The sequence below is a fragment of the Uranotaenia lowii genome, chromosome 1 (genome assembly GCF_029784155.1).
Source record: "Uranotaenia lowii strain MFRU-FL chromosome 1, ASM2978415v1, whole genome shotgun sequence".
In the NCBI taxonomy this organism is placed as follows: domain Eukaryota; kingdom Metazoa; phylum Arthropoda; class Insecta; order Diptera; family Culicidae; genus Uranotaenia; species Uranotaenia lowii.
In genome coordinates, this window is record NC_073691.1 from 16,475,990 (window position 1) to 16,483,366 (window position 7,377).

The following is a 7,377-nucleotide window of genomic DNA, read 5'->3' on the forward strand; positions in this document are numbered from 1 at the left end:
GGTTTCGTTTGCGGAAATTTGACACGGATGAAACCGACAAAACGATTCACAAATGACAATCACGGTCCGGCAGTTAAAATTGTTCATTGACGAAAACTTGTTTTATTGCCAAAGATGCGTTTTTAATGGCATTAGAAGAGTGAATTCGAGAGTGTGAGGAATTTGCTTAATGCACAACAATCGAAAACGTTCGAGAGTGTGGTCCAGTTTTGTAATTCGCGCTGTCATCGATGAAAGTGAAAGATATTTGCAGGAACTGGTTTTGTATTACGTGTGATGCCAATTTTTTTGGTGGCAGAAAGAAAACCAAATTGGATGAAGTCACTTAAAAATCGAACAATGAATGTAGGGCAAAGTGGAGTAATTATAAACAAAAATACATAGTTTTTCATACTATCAGCTCAAACAAGTAGCTTATTAATTTTGAAATTCTGGAAAGTTATCAAAAATGAATGACAGGTTCACTTCTTCCTTTTAAGATTTTTTTTTTCTAATTTTTAAGTTGCAGCTTGTGGGCGTGAAAAGCTTGTTCATTATTACCCGGTGCGCTTTGCTACACCTTTCAGAAACAAATAATATTTTCAGAAATTATTCAAATGTTTATTGTTTTGTTGGCACTATTTTAAATCAAATTATAACACAATTCAAAAGAAACCGCTATTAAATGAGAGTTGCAGCTGGAGTTTCAAATTGCAATACAAAGATGAATCAAACTGATTTTCTGAATTTTGATCTATAAATTCTAGAGTGGTCGGATTTACCGTTTTTTTTTTTTTCAAATCCGGTATTTCGGTATTTGTAATTTATAAAACCGATAAAACCGGTAAAACCGATATTTTTCAAAATTATATCGAATTTTTGAAATGTTTCGTCTTATTGCAGTAGAGATGGCATAAAATGCTCAGAATTTATCACGCAATAGATTTTGGAACGTTTTCAATTGAAAAAGATGGTGTTGTGCCTTCAAATTATCCCTTTGTCATAAATCTATCATCACCCCCATGATAATCATAACATTCATCATCGCCTTTTTATTATCATAATTTCGCATTGAAGTTGCAGAAATTTTAGAAGCTTCATATAATTTTCGAAGAATTTCTGTCCTGAACTCAGTAGAGCAATTTTCAGATTAAAGAACAGATTTTACAGATTTAGTAAAAGTTTTTATAGTTTTTCATAAAATGATATGAAATTTGAAATACAAAAAGATTTTTCGTCAAAAAATGACTTTATTAATTACTAAACAAAACTCAAAACGCTGTAATAAAGTTTTCGGTTGACCCACAAAATCACAGATTATTGTTGTCTAAAATATGGATGTTTTCCCCGCAACCTAGGTCGTGATCACATTAAGTTTGCCTTTCCTAAATTCAAACGAACAAATAGAAATAAAAATCTATTAAAAAACCAGTCAAAACTCAGAAATAAATATAGTTGTTTGGATCTGATCCATACGCTCTTTGTTGCCATATTACTGTTGCAAATTTGTAACAATTTTGTAACTGCTTTGTTTGGAAAGAGAAAATGCTTCAACAGCGTTAAAAATAAAAACAACAGTATTTCATCAATTACCTTGATAGAGAAATTTCATACAAACATTTTTACATGTGTTTAAATGCTGACTCTGTTGAAACATTTTATGTGTTAAATAAAGTAGGAATTTTCTTATCATTTTTCAACATTTTTTTATTTAAATTTTTGAAAGCCCAGCACGGTTTAGAACGATTTTGATAAACTTTGCCTGTTTATAGATAGAACATTTTTGCATCTTTTGACCAAATTCCAGTTTTTCAATGAAAAATACAGTGATTATTGTGAAGCAATCTTAAATTTCTTGTAGCTGTATCTTTTTTCAGTCATTTTACACTGGCACAGTCGTTAAATGTTGTGGAGCGTTAGTTCGATAGCTGAACTGAAATGTGTATAGTTTCATGGAAAAATATCATCTGAGAAAGAGATGGTAGCTTGTCAATGCTCTTTTAAACGCCACTCTAACCTCAATTCAAAAAGTTGCATCGGCAAGTTGTAGCAATAATCAAATCTCACATAAACCTTGTAGTAAGGTTTATTGAGCTTAGAGTTTGAAGCTGATTGAACAAAATATGATTGTTTGTACTCATACATATTTGGTAAAAAACATTTAGCTGTGTCAATTTTATTACAGCGCCAAAGAATGATGAAAAATTTACCGGAAATACCGGATTTTTACCGTCCCAAAAGCCGGTATTTCCGGTATTGGAAAATGGATAGTTTTACCGGTTTTATCGGTTTCGGTAAAACCGGTTAGACCACCCTAATAAATTCGTGCTAAAGATCCGATCATTTTAGTTTGTTCCTTCAAGCATAGCCGTGAAAAAGGAGGGTCTCAAATTAATCTTACGCAAAAAATTGTAACTTATAAAATATGGTTATTTTTGGTTGATGGAATAACTCGAACATACCGAGTGCAAATAATCGAATTCACTTTCTTTAAAGTTTAGGAATATTTTAGTTAAGTTCAACGTGTTCTAATCGTCCTAACAAAGATCTTCACCAGCTATCTTCCAACTCACAGATCTTGTTGTCAACTCTCGATCGGATATTGAAGCGACGCTGCAGAATGTCGTTGACCACGGTTGCCATGAGTGCCAACAATCATCCTACTGCAAAAAAGGAATTGTTTCACATAGAAATGTTTCTCGTAATGAAACAACATCCCATGCCACATTTAGTTTTATTTGCGTAGCAAATTCTAGAGTTATGCATAAACTTGAAAGGGAGTACCATCCCCCCTTCCGTCCTCCCCATTGAATGGAGGGGTGAGAACTTAATGTTCATAGAATTATTTTTCTTACTCAAATACTTTCTGATGCCAAATTTAGTTTCATTTGCTCGATTAATTCTCGATTATGCAAAAAAAAACTGTATGGAAGCCCCCGTTTCTCCCTTTATATCGTTCCGCTAAAAAGGTGACGTTTCAATTTATAAATGAAACATTTCTCGTATCCAAATACTCTCATATGCCAAATATGCCAAATTGTAAGGAAGACCCCTCCTCACCCTTTTCATCCACCTCTTTGAAGGAGCGAGGGATACCAAATATTCATAGATGCATTTCACGTACCCAAATTCCCTTCCATGTCAAGTTTGATTCCATTTTCATTATTAGTTTGATAGTTATTAAAAAAATATAAAAAAGGTCCCCTTCCCCCTTTATATCTTTCTACTGGAGAGAAGGAGGGTTCTCAAATAATCATAGAAATATTTTTCGTACCCAAATACCCTTCCATGTCAAATTTGGTTCCATTTGATTTATTAGTTTTTGAGTTATGAAAAAAATTATGAAAGAGGCCCCTCTCCCTTTCTACTGGAAAGAGGGAGGGGTCTCAAATAATCATTGACATATTTTTCGTATCCAACTACCTTCCCATATCAAATTTTGATTAGTTTTCAAGTTATATGAAAAACTGTAAGGTAGCCCCCTTCCCCCTTTCTTTCACCCCACTGAGAGGAGGGAGGAGTACCTAATATTCATAGAAACATTCCTCGTTCCCAAATACCACCCCATGCCGAATTTGATACCATTTGCTTGATTGGTTCTCGAGTTATGCAAAAAAAGGTCTTTTATTTGGGAGGCCCGTCCCCCCTGAGAGGGAGAGGTCTCAAACCAAAATAGAAACCTTTTTTTTTTTTATTTATTTATTTATTAACGGTTTTCTTGGCAGTTGGATTAGTCTGAAGACTGTTGTCAACTGCTCATGCCAGTGCTTTTACACATGTGTACGTGAAGACACTTTTCCTTTGCTTTCTTCCGAGGGATGCTCTGGGTTGCTGGCTAGTGTCTACATTTCACAATTCTATTTTGCTACATGGAATAAGGTTGGATAGGATAGGATAATGGAAGGGTATAGGGATTGCAAAGCTCAAGGATAATTTCCTATCCTTCTTCTCCCAAGAGTCCATGTAAGTAGGTTTTACCGCGCCTACGTCGCGTTGCTTCTGAAGATTGTCTTGGGAGTGCTAAGCAAGAATTCAAAAGTTTTTTTCGGCGAAGCAAAGAGGCATCGAACCCCCCGACTAACCAAACTATCTTTGTACCGTAAGGCTTCGTCAAGGTGGGTTGATACCTCTAGGCTGAATTGACTTAAGGTGGGTTGAAAAGATATGACTTAAGAGTTTTCTTAAATGTGTCTAAATTTCTGGCATTTTTGATTTCTATTGGAAGTGTATTGAAGAGATTTAATCCACGATGTACTAGGCTATTTTGCGCAAATTGTGTTCTTGTTCGCGCTATAAAAAAATTTATATTACCCGCGCTTCTCGTGTTCCTAGCGTGGATGTTATTAATGTGAACCAGTTCGATGTTTGACTTTAAAAGTTTCTTTGATATTTTATAGAAAAATGTTAGCGTTTCAAATTTATTTAGCAATTCCAGAGGGAGTATTCTAGTACTGTATAACAATGCAGTGGAAAACAAGGTCGGTAATCTTCTAATATGTTTTATAGCTTTATTTTGAAGAATTTTTAGTCGTTGCAGCCGTGTTTCAGCTGCGCAGCCCCAGATAGAGTTCATATAGATCAGATGGGATTGAATGTAGGCATAATATATTTTCCATGCTGATGATTCATTTTATTTTGACGTACCCTTCGTAAAGCAAATCCGTAAGGTGCTATTTTTTTACAAATCTGACTTATGTGTCCGCCCCATTTTAGGTTTTCATCGATACAGAGTCCGAGGTATTTCATTTGTGACACTTGTTCAATCTGAGTGTCATTTATTGATAACGTTAGTGTTCGAGAGTGACCTCTCAGTGAAAAGATCATAAATTTAGTTTTCTGTAGATTCATGGATAAATGGTTTATGTAAAAATATTTGAGGAGAACTTCGATATCATGTTTTATTTGAGCACTCAAATCATTCAAATTTTCAGTGACATAGAGCAACGTTGCGTCGTACAGGTTCTTCTCGTTTCGATCTATTTGCTAGTTTCGCCCCTATGAAATGTTTTGCTAGAAGTGTGTTATTTTTAAGTGAAACAAAAAAAAATTATGTAAATCTTTGATTTTCTTCTAATCACCGGAATCTGGTTTTCAGCAAAAATTTGGATTGCTGGACTTTTCCATACATTTTTTTTTTTTGCTGGAAATCGCGGCGAAAATTTACTTTTTTTTTATGTTTTATTAGTGACACTTTACCATCTTCGTGGCATTCGTGTCATGAAAATTTACTGTGTATGATTTTTTTTTTGAAATCATTATTTTGACGCTATCTTGAAACCCAAGATGGTGGCTTAGGCTTTTTTTTAAACCTGTATATTGAAATTGCTTATCGCTTGAAACCCCCGTAATATGTGGACAAGTTGAAAAGGCCAATCTAAAAGAAATCAAATTTCACTATTTGATGTCGTCTTGAAATTCAAGATGGTGCTTCCACTGAACTTAAAAATGCTGCAAAAAACTAACATTCGCATGGAACCCTCACAATATGGGTATTGCGTGAAAAGGCTAAAGAAGAAGAAGTTAATTTTTTTTTCATCTTGAAATCCAAGAAAGCGGCTTCCGCTGCACTTTAAAATGTTGTAAATCACTGGAATTCGTATGAAACCCTCACCATATGGGTATTAGTTGAAAGAGCTAAACTGCCGTTCTAAGCAAGATTGTCCCATGTGGAAAAACGTGCATACGAGAAAAACGCGATTGAAATATCAGCTATATTTCCAATTTTTCTCTCAAACTAAAAATTCGCCGATAGTTTTTACGTAGTGAACAGTTCAAGTTAATCATTTTACAATGTTTTCTGCCAAAAAAAAATTACATTTCCTACAAAAAAAACAGCAAATAAGAGCCAAAAATGCTCCGTGTGACACTTTTGCGTAGAATCAGAACGCATGCCGATACTAGTTCTACGAAAAACTGTCACACCGCTACAATTTTTCTATCATTTTAATAGCTTGTGTAGTTTATTTTTTCCCAAAAACTCATGCTAAACCGTAATTTGAGAAATACGTTCCTCTTTGTTTATAAAAATGTATAGTTGAGTATGGATCTTGTAAGTAGTGCCTACCGAAAAGTGTTTAGTGAAAATTTCTCTGAATAAAACCCTCAAGGCTTCTCGCTCCACCTCTGCCCTCTATTTTAGTGTTCTTATCAGTGAATAACATTAAATTCAACAGTTTGAACTCATTTTAAGACAATTTATTGATAAAATTTGCATTTTTCATAGAATTTTCTCTAGTGTGACACTCTTGCGTGGAACTATCAACATAGAGACAACCACCTTGATGAAAACTTCGTATAAGTTCAGAACAAAGTATACTTGTTTGTGTTTTTATTCGAAAGTTAACACTAAAGGAGACCGTTTAAAGCAAAAAAGTCAAAATGACCCAAAAGTCACATGGAACATTCTTTCTTAGAACGGCAGTAAACAAGTAGAAGTAGAATTTCGCTGTCTGGCGCCATTTCGAAATCTAAGATGGTGGCTTCCGTTGAAAAATGCTGTAAATTACCAAAAATCGCATGAAATTTTTATTTAATTTTCGACCATTTACAGCATTTTAAAGATCATCTGAAGTCACAAATTTAGGTGGCGTTAGATAGTGAAATTTGACTTTTACTTGTTGAGCCCTTTCATCCAATACCCATATTGTGGTTTTAATGTGATTTTTAGTCGGTTACAGCATTTTAGAGTTAATCAGGAGCCGCCATATTTGATTTCAGAAGGCGTTAGAAAGCAAAATTCGACTTCTTCTAGCTTAGTCCTTTCATCCGATACCATTATTGTGGGGATTTCATGCCATTTTCAGTTATGAACAGCTAAGCGAAAGCTGTCATTTTGGATTTAAACATGGCGTCAGAAAGTGAAATTTGGTTTCTTATTGTTTAGCCTTTTTACTAAATACCAATATTGTGGAGCGTTCATGCGATGTTTAGTCATTGATTGCATTTTAAAGTTATTTGGAAGCCGCCATTTTGGATTTCTAGATTCTTCTAGTTTAGCCCTTCAATCTACTGTCAATAATGAAAGGGTAGGAATCCGAAAGTCGCCATTTTGGATTTCAAGATGGCATCAGACAGTGAAATTTCACTTTTATAGTTTATATATAGCTCTTTCACCCAATACTCATGTTGTGGGTGTTTCATGCGATTTGAGGTCCTTTAGAACATTTTAGAGGAAGTCGCCATCATGGATCTAATTACAAAACCTTTATAAAACTAATTAGCCATTTATCTGACAATAATAAAGCTATTAGGCGTTGAATTGACTAACGTCATGTTGGTTGCAAAACCGAAGGGTTCAAAATGACGCCATTCTGATGGATTCATAATGTCAAGTATTTGAACACATTTTTTCAGACCTTTTGTCAATCAGTTCCATTATGTTTGCGATGTAATTATGAA